The following is a 17,285-nucleotide window of genomic DNA, read 5'->3' on the forward strand; positions in this document are numbered from 1 at the left end:
CGCTACGAACGAGAACACGTCACTTAGCGTTTTGTTTTACAAATCCTGCTCTATAGTCGGTGCCAAACCAAAAAAGATTAGAAATAAAATATAATGATTCAAATCTCTCAAGGACTATTATAATAGAAATCGGCTAACCTTCAAAGCAGGAAACCGCGCCAATCGAAAATTTTCTATTATGAAGTTTATAAGAAAAGAAAACTTTACATGAATACAATACAGCAACGAGAGAGGTGATTACCACCACCATCAAAAAGCGATGTTTTCTCATTGGCTCGGGTTTTTTTAGTTCCCCTTTGTAATATCTCCTACTTAACACTTTTTCAAAAGAAGAACTTTACACCTGCATGGAAACTAATATGCAAATTATTTCAGTTTACGGTTGGTTTTCAAGTCAAAAAAAATTGTCTGGTTTGATCGCGGTTATCAGAAAAAATGATTTACTGGGTAGAAAGTTTGTCGCTATAAAGGTTTTGACTTGGTCATCATGTGGAATTAGGAATCATTTCCCCGACAGAAGGTATGTCTTGTTTTTTATTTTTTTTCTCGCTAAAGGACAAGAACACACCACATCAACCAAGTGCCAAATGAAAATCTTATCTCGTAAGCGATAGTTTACACTAAGTATATTTTATTACAGTGGTTTAACTTAATTCAGTTTAATTTTTTTTTTTAATTCAAGGAAGAAAAACGATAAATTTGCACTGTTTTAACAGTAAGAACTCACAAACAAATGCATTTTAGCTACCTGCAAAAAAAAAAGGAAAAAAAGAAATAGTGAAGATTTTAAACAAACAGTATTCTTTAATGCATCAGTACTTTCGCTTTCTAGTACAACCAGAAATAAACATATTTTCATTTTGAACTGCTGAACATTTTTCGATTGGATGAGTTTCCGTCCCCTTTGCGACGTGATTAAGTTTGGTTTATTCACGGAGTTCATAATCATTGGTCCGTTGATCTCTCTTCATTACGATAATTGTTGGTTCTTCTTCACTGACCCACGTTCGAGTAGATCTCTACTCCGTCGCTCAAGCGCGCAAATTCAACTGTTTTTTAATTCTACTTCAACTTTCAGACCCAAGCTTTTAGCACGAGTACCAGAGTACTTCAAAAGTTCCCAAACTTCTACGCCAATTATACCTCCTTTTCTATTTTCTTAACTTTCAGACTGAAACTTTCAGTATAAAAATCACTCTGCTCAGCCAACTCCCCAGCCTCACGCATGGCTTGACCTCTGCCACATTTGTTCCCCTGCGAGATAATTCTTGGTGTGACTGGCTCAATTCGTCCCCAATGATCGCCAGTTTATTAGCGACTGATTCAATCGCCTCCATGATTTTTTCGTGATCTGAATTTGCAGTAGAAGAGAACTGTTCTGTTTGACCAGACTTGTAACCTCGCTTGCCCATGTTGGGTTCTTTCAGTAAATTGTATCTCCTGCGAGAGTAAGTTTTGACATTATTACCTACTGAACTCTCACTACAAAAATCGTTATGAAATTGTGTGTTAAATAACAAAAATTAATGTTCGTTGGAACCTTTCGTAACCCTTAGGCCATGTGTAACTTACAAGTATCTTTATTGGCAATTATAGTGTTAATCATATGAAATCCCTACTTGAAAAAGTTTGTTCTGTTCTTCTGATTCGCAATCAAAAAAACCGTATCAAAGAGACACATTTTAAAGTTGAAAATACACAGCTCGACTGAACATCAAAAACTTATCAGTCTGCAGATGACAGTGACTGCAAATTTCTGTTGAAAACTGTACTGAAATATTTGCGTATTTTTGATTTAGCCATTAATACCTAGTCTTAATACCTAGGTTCAGCAGACGATAACATTCAAAGAGTGAATTTCAACTTACCCAAAAATATATCTTTTTCGATTACTTGATTTGACGTTTTTCCCGCTAGAGCTGACTGTGGCATGAACTAGTATAAGCTGAGGGAAAGATGCGGTTCTTTTATAGGTCAGAGGTGCTCTAAAAATCACGAATCACGAAAGAAAACATCACGATATCACCCTTAGTAACAATGCATCACGCGCGTTTCACGGCACAAAATCACGACAGCAAATTTCGATAAAAGAATTGATTCATATTATGCTCCCAAGGCTAACTGTAAAAAAAAATTCTCCTCCAGAAAACCTGTACTGACAAACTTTACCAAACAAAATTGAGTAAACTGAGTGTGAAATTCGATATATCATTTTATGATGTTAGCGTGAAATAAAGCCCTATGTTGTTTCCAACCAATATGAAGCCATGATTCTTTACCTCCTTAATTTAAGTGTCATAAATTGTCTTTAATACCCACGACATGCTTGGTATGTAAATATATTAGAAAAACAATACTCAGATTGAGAATCTCGGAGCAACAAAACTAGTAGAGAAAAATAGCCACTTGGTAGAGATGTAAATAGCAATATAGTTAATATTACCTTCAGTTAGGTATGCTGTATTGAAAGTGTATTTGCAGAAAAATATATTTGATTGTTTCATTAATAGCCTCGGTAGTGTTGTTTTTGGAGAAGTTAACATAGCAGCGTAAAAAATGAAGGTTTGTCTAATATTTTCTTCCAAACTGAAATCGTTGTAACATCTAAATTGTCACTTGCCACTTGGTCAGTAAGTTGAAAAGTTAGTTTCGAGCCCTGTAAGAAATCTAGCTTTTGATATAGACAAGTCTACGTATTTTTAAAGATTATCACAGTCTTCATAATAGCAATTTTGAGTGTAAGTAAATATCATGATCGACAGATTCAGATCGATCTATAATCACGTACTGCTACCATGTATAACAAAATAATGAAAACAAAGATCGCTTCTGGACTTGCGAATTAACAACCGTTAACATACTCTTAACTGCAACAGCCATTACGTTGGTAAAGGAAATTAGCAAATCGTTTAATGGTTTCCTGTACGAATACATATCATTTGAACAAACAGTAAAATGCAGTTGAATACTAGAAACTTGTGTTGATTGTAAGCGGCTATTTTTCTGCTCTCTTTGGACAGTTTTCAGAATGGCAATCTGAATGAAATTTCAAATATCGAGCATATTGACACGCCAAAGATGACGTAATTACTAATTCCAGTTCATAACACTTCTTTGAGGCAGGACAAAAGATTCTCGCCCTCAAAGAGTGCAAAACACTGCGATGATTGACTTCACGGTGCAAAACACGAAATCACATTAAGTCAACGTTTTGAGCCACAAAATTTCTTGTACGGACGAAAGAATGAACATTAAACATGAAAATCCATGTCTCTATCGTTAACTATGAAAATAATTTTTCACTTTTGTAAAATTTCCTCTCGTGATGTTGTTCTGTGACGCCTTTCCGTGATACGTCGTTGCTAATGTAACGTGATCTCGTAAGATTTTGTTCGAGTTTCGTGATTTGTTGTTATTGTTTTGGACCTATAAAAGACCTATTTCTCGGAGTTCATAACAATTCAACGATTGATCCAGCCCCTGTGAGACGAGCGTGAAACGCCAAGACGTGAAGCGTGAAGCGTCAAAACGAGCACTGTGCACTAAATCAACTAGTGAAGGGTAAATCACTAGGTAAGATTGGTTCGAGCACTTCTCTAATTCCACTTGTCACTCATGTTGCGAACTTTAAACGTTCAACAAGCCATTTCTATAATATCTCCTCGATTTAATTCTCTCTTAACTCTTTCCTCATTTGGGGAATTCTGAAATTTGATTATCTGCGATTATATTTTCCAGACAAAAATACAACGGTTAAAAATGCCCAAAGGGTCGAAACTGATGCACTTTCGCTAAATATGATTTAATTGGAAGGCTACATTTGAACATAATAGAGACATTTTAAGACACACCTAAGCGAAAGCAAAACAACCAATATTTCATTTTCGCTCACTTTCTTCGGCTATTTTGCAATCTCGTGAAAACATTTGCATTTCCAGTAAAATGGCCACTTCTCGATTTATCACTTCGATGTATTTGAGGATTAGTTAAAAAGTAGGCGGAATCAAGGATAAATCAAGCCGTGTTTTTAGTAAATATTTCAGACTTAATCTACCTTATGTAATCACAACATGTATTGAGAATAATTTTAACCTGGGATAACTTTTACCCTGCAGGAGATACACGCTAAGGAGAGCTTATAGTTCGAATTATCGCAAAATCTGACCATGGACAGAAAACACTGCAACTCAATTCGCACAGCGCCAGGCTCATTAGTTACCAAGTCGAGCGATAAACATACCACGGAGATGATTAAATCTGTGGCCAACAAGTTAGCTACCATCGGAGACGAACTAAATCCTTCATATAAAGAATTCTCGTGCAGTGGAGTTTCTTTGGCAAGACCTGCAAATTCATGTGTAATATCGGAGAGTTGGCTTAAAATTGCGCTTTTCTTATTGAGAGCTGGAGTCTGAAAGTCAAAACAAACAGAAGGCGAGACAGAAAGGCAAACAAATGTAATCTTTTAGGAAGGTCAGATCCCAAGTAAAAAATGTGGACAGTTGTTTAAGTATTACGCTTCCAGAAATACCTGGAAAAATGCCTTATAAAGGGAATTTTACTACGATGGCCATCTTTAAAGAGAGTGTTAAATGCATAGAACTTTTTGTGAAAAGCTAAGCCCAATGCTATCGTTTTTAAGAACATAATTTCGGTAGCAGATACCAAAGACATAGACAAACATTTCAGAATGTGAAGAATAAATATAATTTTTTTTGCAAAGTTGTAAGATCAACCTAATGACAATAATGATAAATTTCTGTTATTAAAAATACACTCATTTGTTATTTGTTTCCCTGAAAACTCTGCAAATTTTGTTGAATTTTCCCCTTCGCTTTTCACACAAAGATGCCACTGAGTCAATAGAAAGTAATTAAGAAAAGTAGAAAATCTGTTTACGTAACTACACAATTGTAAGATTTCTGGTAGAATCACGGAAAAGACCGTCTCAACACGGACCGCTGAAAAAGATGCGACATAAACTGTTCCTTTTACAATGAAAAAAAAAAAGAAAGAAAAAAGCTCGCTTATTCATTGGATAATAGGCTACATTACCGCTATCTCCAGTCTTTGACCGATAAGATCAATCCGGATGAGTTTAGAATCTGACAAATGCATTGCATCCAAAACTAAGTTATTTTGCATATCCATGGGTCACCATCCAGCTGAAAACAACTTTTTTGAAAAGGTGTTAAGAGCAAAATATTACAATAGGAAAAAGAAGAAAAAGCCTACCAGCAGGGAAACACTGTTAAATTGCATCCATGATTGCTCCTAAGAAATTCGTATCAGGACTTTTCTTCCTTACCTTTCAATAGATGAAGACTTCCCACAGTTACGCATTTTTTGCCAACAGACGCCCTTACATGTTACTTCGAAGTTTGACATCATCTGGAAATCCCGTTAACAATAAATATTTGTGCCATGCGAAGTCCTGTAAAAATTATTGTTTTTCAAACTCTTCCAATTCATGAATAAATTGAAAAACATACATAAAGACAAAAGGTTTAATTCACACTTACGGAGAGGTTAGCTGGAAAACTAGGAATCCGGAATTCCGCCGGAATTTTTCAACGTCTGTTTTTTTATTCAAAACGACTCCGATGATTTTCCGAAGTGTACGAGCTCCGAATATACTCCGATAATTGACACAAAGATTATTCGATGGTTTCCGAAGTTACCCGAAGACCCCTGAATTTTTGAAGGCTTGTTTTTTCAAATCTTCTTTTTTCATTTTTCAAGATTTTTCCAAAGAGTGTACGAGCTCCGAATATATACTTCGTGCCCCAAGGTTTTCCTTTACCGCCGAAACCCATCATTCCTGAATCTTCTAATCCTTCCTATTTATTGAAGCTAAAAGGAAACATCTCAAAATGTAACAGATGTGAAGGAAGCTTTCAAAAAGACTCTCAGTTTGTTGATAGCATGGCAGTCATTGGACGTTAAGAGGTGGACTGGTATCCAAATATAATCTGTACTAAGATGGCACAAAATGTTGGAAGTTAGGATTGCAGAGTGCAAAGAAGATACTACCATATTAACATAGCATGTCTGTGCACACGTCCCCCTTGGTTCCATTAAGGCCATATGCAAGATCTGTTGAGGAGATCTGAGGGAGGCCTGTCTCTAACAGAAGAGCTTATCGCTTTCGTTAAGAAGTGCTTTCCCGGGATTGTAATTGAATAAATGGCAGACTGACTTAGGCATTGCTATAGAGGTTTTGCGCAGCAGCCATGTTGGATGGCAGGAACAATGAAAATATTTTGCATAAGAAAGAATTTTTTTTCCCATGGGTAAAATAACCTATTGTTCCTGCCATCCAACATGGCTGCTGTGCAAAACCTCAATACTTTCTTTGTACCCTTTAGTGAATAATCAACATCTCGATTAAAGGGACGCTGACCATGTTAACCTATAATTTGACGAATGATTTGCTGTTTATTATTTAGTTTCGCTTTATTTAATAATAAAACAATTTATTTTATTATTTAGTCTTATTATTCAGTTTCGTTAAAAAGTAAATGAATTAATAATCAAAAATAAACGAAAAAAAAAATTAAAAAATAGATTAAAAACAAATGAAGCTGGGGGGTTCGATTGTTCCTCGAAGGTCTCCGGGTAACTTCGGAGACCCTCGGATAGTTTTCGGTTACTCCTCGGAGTATAAATTCGGAGCTCGTACACTCTTCGGAAAAATCTTGAAAAAAGAAGAAAGGGAGAATTGAAAAAAACAAGCCTTTAAAAATTCAGGGCTCTCTGAGTAACTTCGGAAACCATCCAACAAAATTTGGGTTAATCATCAAAGTATATTCGGAGCTCGTACACTGTTCGGAAAATCATCGGAGTCATTTTGAAAAAAAAAATAAAGACGTTGAAAAACTCTGGCGGAATTCCGAATTCCTGATTTTCCAGCTTACCATTCGAGAACCCGGCATGAAAAGACGACGGTGTCCAGCTTAGACATGCGGTCACCAAAGTGGGCAAAAATTTCATTGAACGTACCAACTCTTTTCGTAGGTTCGAGACCTTTCAAACGACTTGTTAACATTCTGTCCTTTTTCTATATTTTTCGATACGCTAATGGCTCGTTTGAATTTAGCCCTTCTATGTTTTCCTCCCTGTCCTCCATCTCACCGCTTTGAGTTGCAATTTCGGATTCAATCGCCATCGTATTCCGGAATATAATTAAAATCCGAGTCATCGAAGAAGAAACTTTTTGTCAGAACAACAGGCAATATGGGACATAATGACACCGCCTGGGAAATTACTAATTACAAAGCCCACTTGTTTGCATGATAAGAACACATGCTTCCTATTGTGACGTAACGGCGCCCAGTCCCCTCTCTGCTCGGTCAGATATTTTATCTACGGATTAGAGAGCTTGATAAAAAAATTCAGAAAACGGTAAAATACTGCTAATGTTGCTAAAACATGCTCTAGAGACATTACATTTTGATGTAAAATAATAAATAAAATAAGTGTCATAGGGACTTTAAAGTCATAGTAATGGCGGCGAAAGTGTAAGGTGCTACGCTTTGTGTTTTTCTACGATACTTAATTTTAATCTAATCTCGAAAACTTTAAAAGATGACCCTAAATCGCTTACATTAAACAAACTTAATAGTAATGAGTCAAAGGGAAAGTTAAGCCTTTTAATGGTAAGGAAAACTTCCTTACCATTAAAAGGTAATCTTGTATCCACATCTCACCGCTAACAGGATCCAATCTTTGAACCATTTGGCTGTGAAGGTCTGGGAACGAGACTACTTCCGGCCTGGGTTTTAATCACAAGTATTCAAATATAACCACGGAGAACCTACCTTTCATGTAGCGTCTTCTTAGATATTTATGGCAATAACTTTTGGTCGGAGAAACATTTGTTGCCTGTTTTCATCAGAGTATTGTTGATTGAGATTTTTTTGAGTTTTCAAGTAACTGGTTTGGCGATGTCCGAATGTATTTAGTTATCTAGGCTTCAAAGTCTATGAGTCATCCGTTCGTCAAATCATTGATAACAAACGTTTCGTGCCATTGGGTTTTCACACTTTTCAATTTAAAGTCAAGGCAACCTATTTACGCATTTCGTGGACATTTGAAAAATAAAGTATTTGAACGGAAACGGAAAAACTAACACGGATCGCAGAAACGTGGCTTTTCAATTTCAGGAAATATCTTGAGTTGAACTATATCTTCAATTTCATCATAATGATTGCTCTGTTTAAAATCATTTACCGAGAGGAAATCACTCGTTTTGTTTAATTTTTCTAGTACTACGTTTTCAAAAAAAAAAATCAGCTAATTGTCAGTTACGGACGGAATTCACGTCACTAAACGTTCTGTTTTACAAATCTTATTACTATCTAGTCGGTGCCAAACCCAAAAAAAAAAAAAAAAAATTAAAAGTACAACTTAATGATACTAAAAATCTTACAAGAATTATTATAAACTGAAATCGCTAACCTTAAAAGTAAGAAACCGCGCCAATCGAAAATTTTCTATTATGAAGTTTATTAGAAAAGAAAAATTTACGTGAATGCGATACAGCAACGAGAGAGGTGATTACCAATGCCATAAAAAGGCGATGTTTTCTCATTGGCTCGGGTTTTTTTTTAGTTCCCCTTTGCAATATCTCCTACTTAACACTTTTTCAAAAGTAGATCTTTACACCTGCATGGAAACTAATATGCAAATTATTTCAGTTTAGATTGCGTTGGTTTTCAAATGGAAAATTAATTATTTGGTTTGATCGCGGTTATTAGAAAAAACGATTTACTGGGTAGAAAGTTTATCGCTTTTAAGGTTTTGACTTGGTCATCAGGTGAAAATAGGAATCATTTCCCCGACAGAAGGTAGGTCGCGTTTGTTTGTTTGTTTGTTTGTTTTTTTCACTAAAGGACGAGTACACACCACATCGAATTACAACCAAGTGCCGACTGAGAATCTTATCTTTTAAGCGATACTTTAGACTTAGTGTATTTTATTACATAGGTTCAACTTAATTCAGTTCAATCTATTTTTAATTCAAGGAAGAATAACGACAACTTTGTACTGTTTTAACAAAAAGAACTCACAACCAAATGCATTTTAGCCACATGCAAAAAAAATATATATAGAAATAATGTGAAGATTTTGAACAATAGTACTCTTTAATGCATAAGTACTTTCGCTTTCAGGTACAGCTTGGAATAAATATATTTTCATTTCGAATTCATGCACATTTCTCGATTGGATGAGTATTCGTTCTCTTTAAGACGTGATCAAGTTTGGTTTATCCATGAAGTACATAGCCATTGGTCCATTGATCTCTCAAATAAATATATTTGAGTTGAACTATATCTTCAATTTTCATCATTGCTCTGTTTAAAATCCTTTACCGAGAGGAAATCACTCGTTTTGTTTAATTTTCCTAGTACTACGTTTTCCGAAAAAAAAAATCAGCTAATTGACAGTTAAGGACGGAATTCGCGTCACCAAGCGTTCTGTTTTACAAATCTTACTCTCTAGTCGGTGCCAAACCAAGAAAAAAAAATTAAAAGTAAACTTTAATGATACTAAAGATCTCACAAGGATTATTATAAATTGAAATCGCTAACCTTCAAAGTAAGAAACCGCGCCAATCGAAAATTTTCTATTATGAAGTTTATTGGAAAAGAAAACTTTGCATGAATGCGATACAGCAACGAGAGAGGTGATTACCAATGCCATAAAAAAAGCGATGTTTTCTCATTGGCTCGGGTTTGTTTAGTTCCCCTTTGTGATATCTCCCATTTAACACATTTTCAAAAGAAAAACTTTACACCTGCATGGAAACTAATATGCAAATTATTTCAGTTTAGATTGCGTTGGTTTTCAAATGAAAAAAAAATTGTTTGGTTTGATCGCGGTTATCAGGAAAAACGATTTACTGGGTAGAAAGTTTATCGCAGTAAAGGTTTTGAATTGGTCATCATGTGGAATTAGGAATCATTTCCCCGACAGAAAGTAGGTCGTGTTTTTTTTTTCACTGAAGGACACACTACATCGTATTGCAACCAAGTGCAGAGTGAAAATCTTATCTTTAAGCGATAGTTTAGACTATAAGTATATTTTATTACATTGGTTTCACTTATTTTGTTTAATTTTTTATTTTTTTTAATTCAAGAAAGAAAAACGATAAATTTGCACTGTTTTAACGATAGGAACTCACAAACAAATGCATTTTAGCTACATGCAAAAAAAAAAAAATATAGAAATACTGTGAAGATTTTGAACAACTAGTATTTAACGCATCAGTACTTTTGCTTTCTGGTAAAGCTTAAAATAAATATATTTTCATGAACATTTTTCGACTGGATGAGTTTCCGTCCTCTTTGAGACGTGATTAGGTTTGGTTTATCCACGGAGTTCATAATCATTGGTCCGTTGATCTCTTCACAGACCCACGTTCGAGTAGATCTCTACTCCGTCGCTCAAGCGCACAAATTCAACCGCTTTTTAATTCTACTTCAACTTTCAGACCCAAGCTTTTAGTACGAGAACCAGAGTACTCCAGAAGTTCCCAAACTTCTGCGCCATATAAACCTCGTTTTCTGTTTTCTTAACTTTCAGACTGAAACTTTCAGTATTAAAAACACTATGTTCAGCCAACTTCCGAACCTCGCGCATGGCTTGACTCCTGCCAGAGTTGTTCTGCTGCAAGATAAATCTTGGTATGACTGGCTCAATTCGTCCCCGATGGTCGCCAGTTTACTTGCGACTGCTTCAATAGCCTCCATGGTTTGTTCGTGATCTGAGTTTGCAGCAGAAGAAAATTGTTCTGTTTGACCAGACTCGTAACCTCGCCGGTCCATGATGGGTTCTTTCAGTAAATTGTATCTCCTGCGAGAGTAAGTTTTGACATTATTACTTACTGAACTCTCACTGCAAACATCGCTATGAAAATGTGTTTTAATATCAAAAATTAATGTTTGTTGGAACCTTTCATAACCCTTAGGCCATGTGTAACTTGCAAGTATCTTTATTGGTAATTACAGAGTGTTAATCATATGAAACCACTACTTGATAAAGTTTGTTCTGTTCTCCTCATTCGCAATCGAAAAAACCACAACAAAGAAGCACATTTTAAGCTCAACTGAAAATCAAAAACTTATCAGTCTCCAGATAACAGTGACTGCAAATTTTTGTTGAAAACTGTATTAAAATATTTGCGTATTTTTAATTTGGTCTTTAATACCTTGTCTTAATACCTATGGTTCAGTAAACGATAACGTCCAAAGAGTGAAATTCAACTTACCCAAAAATGTATCTTTTTCGACGACTTGATTTGGCGTTTTTCCCGCTAGAGCTGACTGTGGCATGAACTAGAATGAGCCGAGGGAAAGATGCGGTTTTTTTATAGGTCAGGGGTGCTCCAAAAATCACGAATCACGAAAAAAACATCACGATATCACCCTTAGTAACAATACATCAAGAGCGTTTCACGGCACAAAATCACGACAGAAAATTTCGATAAAAAATTAATTCATGTTATGCTCCTAAGACTAACAGTAAAAAAATTCTCATCCAAAGAACCTGTACTGACAAACTTTACCAAACAAAATTGAGTAAACTGAGCGTGAATTTCGATATATCATTTCGTGTTGTTAGCGTGAAATAAAGCCCTATGTTGTTTCCAACCAATATGAAGCCATGATTCTTTACCTCCTTAATTCAAGTGTCATAAATTGTCTTTATAACTCACGACATGCTTGGTATGTAAATATATTAGAAAAACAATACTCAGATTGAGAATCTCAGAGCTACAAAACTAGTACAAAAAGATAGCCACTTGTAGAGATGTAAATAGCAATATAGTTAATATTACCTTCAGTTAGGCATACTGAACTGAAAGTGCAATTGCAGAAAAATATTTTTGATTGTTTCATTAACAGCCTTGGTAGTGTTGTTTTGGAGAAGTTAACATAGCAGCGTGAGAAAATGAAGGTTTGTCCAATATTTTCTTCCAGTTTTGGAGAATACACTCCGGCAGTAAGAGGTTCTAGTTCCAAATATTCTCAACACAATATTGTACATCTTAGAATAGGTATGAACTGAGTGTGCAATATCAATTTTAAAAAGGCAATAAATCAATTTAAATCATAACCTCAAGATGCAATGTTTTTTTTTTATAATTTGAAAGAAACAGTATTCGACACGGCAAGATTACAACTGCTGATATGTGTTTGGTGACAAATTCGTCGATATATAACTATTTGAAGGGGTTTTTTTTCGCAGAGTAAAGCTCCCTTTAAAATCAATCTGACAACGTTCGAAAGATCTTTCCTTTGTTTACCAGCAAATCTTTTACATCGAAATCTTTTCACTGTGATCCCTGTATCCGGTATCCCATGAAAGCCTGTCAGTTGAGTCTTTGCCTTCCAAAGATTTCAAAATTGAAAAAGATACAATCTGAAGTAGTTTACCATCAGTTCTACGAGCACAATCTTTAAAATAAAGAAGCTAACTATTCTAAACCGGAAATTGACGAAGTCGAAGTTTAACCCTTTACACACTCACATCAGTCTGCATATTCTCCATACTGTTCTCTATACATTTCCTAAGGCGCTGACAAGGAGAATTTGTTTAACAATCAAGAGCTTCTTTAGTTGGTGATCATTTTCTTTATTCTCCTGACCTTAATGTGTGATTCAAGGGTGATATTATGAGGAGAAATTAGATGCTGATCATTCTTGAGAGTTTAAGGGTTACCAAACTCGGTCACGTTTCAATATAAACTACGCCAAGACAGGGCACGATACTGACTGTAGCCAACTAGCCACAGAACGTGAGTAGAAATTCAGTTTTGGCTGGCGGTTTTCGATTTCCACTAACTAGTTGGCTAATAAACAAACTGAAATCGTTGTAACATCTAAGTTGTCACCAGTCACTTGGCTAGTAAGGTGAAATGTTAGTGTCGAGTCCTGTAAGAAATCTAGTTTTTTTATATAGTCAAGTCTACGTATTCTTAAAGATTATCACAGTCCCGATCATAGCAATTTTGAGTGTAAGTGAATATCATGACCGACAGATTCAGATTTATAATCACGTACTGCTACCATGTATAACAAAATAATGAAAACAAAGATCGTTTCTGGACTTGCGAATTAACAACCATTAACATACTCTTAATTGCAACAGCCATTATGTTGGTAAAGGAAATTGGCAAATCGTTTAAAGTTTTCCTGTACGAATACATATCATTTGAACAAACAGTAAACTAGAGTTGAATACTAGAGACTTCTGTATGTAGTTATTTTTCTGCTCTATTTGGACAGTTTTCAGAATGGCAATCTGAATGAAATTTCAATTATCGAGCATATTGACATGCCAAACATGACGTAATTACTAATTCCAGTTCATAACACTTCTTTGGGGCAGGACAAAAGATTCCCGCCCTCAAAGAGTGCAAAACAGTGCGATGATTCACTTCACGATGCAAAACACGAAATCACAAAAAGTCAAGATTTTGAACCACAAAATTTCTTGTTCGGACTAAAGAATGAAAATTAAACGTGAAAACTGCATGTCTCTATCGTTGACTATTAAAATAATTTTTCAATTTTGTAAAATTTCCTCTCGTGATGTTGTGTGACGATAAGTTTTCGCGTGCTAAACTGGAAAACTGAACCTTCGCTGACGGCACAACATGTACAATAACTGGGGGAAATTAACTCGTTAGAGACCACTCGGCAGCGAGAACGGAAACTCGTCACGATTTCCTGGTATACGGAGGTCTACTTCTAGCGAACCTATACGGACTGGCTCCACAGTAAACTTTTATTCCAGGTCAGGCCAACAAGTGACATGACCTCTGGTCTTTTCAGTTTCGTAATCAAGGTTGTAATCATCAGAACCGTACAAGGTAGCTGCTTTTCAACTAACTGATGTGAAGTGCTATTGTTGTCCGAATCGAACACATTAAAACAGCAAAACAAAAGAAGCGCTAACGATCTCTTTGAAGTTAAACGAAAACTACTAAAATATTCCCAACTGTTTCTACGACGGAAAGAATTTCAAATTAAAAGAACGGATGCACTAAACTCGAGCCAATTAAAAATAGGAAACCTAGGTGAGAATTCACAGCTCTGGTATAGAAAGTATACCCATGGAAATTACAATGAGGCAGCTTACAAAACAAAATGAAAAATACAATTAAAAGTTTCCGCTTTTCCAAGTAAAGTTTGTGTTAAGCTTGATCGTAAAAAAAGGAAATTGAGGTTACAAGTATAGACTCAGCTGCCAAATACCATGAGAACTAATTTTTCCAGAAAGACTTTTAACACTTTTATTTACCAAATATTTCACTAGAATTAAACAAGAAAAGTACCGAGATGCAGCTGTACAGTTTAACTTGACTATTCAAATTTACTTGTGGCTTTTTATCTTTTTAAAACATCGCAATAAAAGAAACTGGCATGAATCGAGAACGCTAAAATTCCGAAAACAAAGAATAACTATGCTTAAACTTCTACAGGGAAAAATCAATAAATTTTCCCGTAACAGTTGTTCTGTGACGCCCTTCCGCCATACCTCGTTGCCAATGGATACGTGATCTCGTGAGATTTTGTTCGAGTTTCGTGATTTGTTGTTATTGTTTTGGACCTATAAAAGAGCTGCATATTTTCCGGAGTTCATAACAATTCAACGATTGATCCCAGCTCCAGTGAGACGAGCGTGAAACGCCAAGACGTGAAGCGTGAAGCGTCAAAACGAGCACTGTGCACTAAATCAACTAGAAAGGGTAAATCACTAGGTAAGATTGGTTCGAGCACTTCTCTAATTCCACTTGTCACTCATGTAGCCAACTTTAGACGCCCAACGAGTCATTTCTATAATATCTCCTCGATTTAATTCTCTCTTAACTCTTTCCTCATTTGGAGAATTCTGAAATTCGATTATCTGCGATTATATTTTCGATACAAAAATACAACAGTTAAAAATGCAGTAAGGGTCGAAATGCACTTTTTCTAGATATGATTTAATTGGAAGGCTACAGTTGAAAATAATAGAGAAATTTCAAGACACACCTAAGCGAAATTTTGAGACACACCTAAGCGAAAGGAAAACAACCAATATTCCATTTTCGCTCACTTTCTTCGGCTATTTTACGATCTCGTGAAAACATTTACATTTGCAGTAAAATGGCCACTTCTCGATTTATCACTTCGATGTATTTGAGGATTAGGAAAAAACTAGGCGGAATCAGGGATAAATCAAGTCGTGTGTTTAGTATATAATTTAGACTTAATCTACCTTATGTAATCACAACATGTATTGAGAACAATTTTAACTTGGGATAACTTTTACTCTTGCAGGAGATACACGCCAAAGAGAGCTTATAGTTCGAATCATCACAAATCTGACCATGGACGGAAAACACTGCAACTCAATTCGCACAGCGCCAAGCGCTTTAGTTACCAAGTCGAGCGATAAACATACCACGGAGATGATTAAGTCTGTTGCCAAGAAGTTAGCTACCATCGGAGACGAACTGAATCATTCATATAAAGAATTCTCGTGCAGTGGAGTTTCTTTGGCAAGACCTGCAAATTCATACGTAATATCGGAGAGTTGGCTTAAAATTGCGCTTTTCCTATTCAGAGCTGGAGTCTGAAAGTCAAAACAAACAGATGGCGGGACAGAAATGCACGCAAATGTAATCTTTTGAGAAGGTCAGATCCCAAGTAAAAAAAATGTGGACATTTGTTTAAGCACTACGCTATCAGAAATGCCTGAAAAAATGCCTTATATAGGGAATTTTACTACGAAGGCCATCTTAAAGAGAGAGTATCAAATGCATAGCATGTTTTTTGAAAAGCTACGGCGCCTAAAGCTATCGCTTTTAAGGACATAATTTCAGTTGGAGATACCATAGACATAGACAAACATTTCAGAAATGCGAAGAATAAATATAATTTTTTTTGGCAAAGGTGTGAGCTTAACCTAATGACAATAATGATAAATTTCTGTTATTAAAAATGCACTCATTTGTTATTTGCTTCCCTGAAAACTCTGCAAATTTTGTTGAATATTCCCCTTCGCTTTTAACACGAGGTTGCCACTGAGTCAATAGAAAGTAATTAAGAAAATTAGAAAATCTGTTTACCTAACTACACAATTATAAGATTTCTGGTAGAATCACGGAAAAGACAACTTCACACGCATCACTGAAAAAGATGAGGTATAAACTGTTCCTTTTAAAATCCAAAATTGAAGCAAAAAGCTCGTTTATTCACTGGATAAAAAGCTACATTACCGCTATCACCAGTCTATGATCGATAAGATCTATTCAGATGGGTTTCAAGTCTGACAAACGCATCGCATCTAAAACTACGTTATTTTGCATATCCATGAGTCACCATGCATCCAGCTGAAAACAACTTCTTTGAAAAGGTGTTAGGACCAAAACATTACAATGGCGAAAAGAATAAAAGCTCGCCAATAGGGAAACACCTATATTAACTGCATAATTGCTCCTTAGAATTTCGTATCAGGACTTTTCTCCCTTACCTTTGAATAGATGAAGAATTCCCACAGTTACGCATTTTTTGCTAAAAGACGCCCTTGCATGTTATTTCGGAGTTTGACATCATCTGGAAATCCCGTTAACAAGAAATATTTGTGCCATGTGAAGTCTTATAAAAATGATTGTTTTTCTAACTCTTCTAATTCATGAATATATTGAAAAACATACATAAAGACAAAAGAATAAACTTTTCAAAAGGTTTAATTCAAACTTACGGACAACATAATTGAAAAATATTGACTCACGAAGAACGAACTGATACGTTAGCCGTTGAACATTCTGAATTTTTAGGTCCTTTATTCGGCTGAAACATGCAATGGAGATGTTAGAAGTTTTCTGAACCTTTTTATCAAAAAAAAAAAAAGCTTAAGATGCTGTTAATTTTTTTCATGATCAAAGAACACAACACAAAACTAATTTTCTTGAGTGTTAAATAACAAATATTCCATTCAATGACTTTAAAATCTGCGAAGAGACCGCTTTGACATCGTCATAGACTCGCACGAAACATATGCAACTGATAGCAACGAAAAGAATCCCTTTTCGTTACAAACATAAAAAGTGGTGATCTATCAGCTACAATTTGAGAATCTTGTTTTTTTTGCCTTGGCTATTAAACAAAGGTAGAAGGCTCCGAGCTCGAATACTGATAATTTAACACAAACAGTAAGAAAAAATTGCATTAAGCTAAATTAAAATCATTATCTCCATAGAAAATGCCTCGATAACGAATAAACCATTA

At 35.4% G+C, this 17,285-nt stretch overlaps 3 long non-coding RNA genes across 3 annotated transcripts; 1 reads left to right on the plus strand and 2 right to left on the minus strand.

Annotated features, from left to right (window-relative positions):
* Nucleotides 1-516: 516 nt before the first annotated feature.
* On the minus strand, nucleotides 517-2,078 carry LOC148731577 (uncharacterized). Its single transcript, XR_016002011.1, has 2 exons — nucleotides 1,869-2,078; nucleotides 517-1,440 (listed from the first exon to the last, which is right to left on the minus strand). It is a non-coding gene; the product is annotated as an uncharacterized LOC148731577 (long non-coding RNA).
* A 6,286-nt stretch (nucleotides 2,079-8,364) lies between these two features.
* Nucleotides 8,365-12,303, minus strand: LOC148731578 (uncharacterized). The gene is made up of 2 exons (XR_016001584.1): nucleotides 11,273-12,303; nucleotides 8,365-10,857 (listed from the first exon to the last, which is right to left on the minus strand). It is a non-coding gene; the product is annotated as an uncharacterized LOC148731578 (long non-coding RNA).
* Nucleotides 12,304-12,316: 13 nt separating this feature from the next.
* On the plus strand, nucleotides 12,317-16,027 carry LOC148731579 (uncharacterized). The gene is made up of 2 exons (XR_016001583.1): nucleotides 12,317-14,770; nucleotides 15,333-16,027. It is a non-coding gene; the product is annotated as an uncharacterized LOC148731579 (long non-coding RNA).
* Nucleotides 16,028-17,285: the final 1,258 nt, after the last annotated feature.

Source organism: Stylophora pistillata, chromosome 5, assembly GCF_964205215.1.
Source record: "Stylophora pistillata chromosome 5, jaStyPist1.2, whole genome shotgun sequence".
Classification (NCBI taxonomy): Eukaryota; Metazoa; Cnidaria; class Anthozoa; order Scleractinia; family Pocilloporidae; genus Stylophora; species Stylophora pistillata.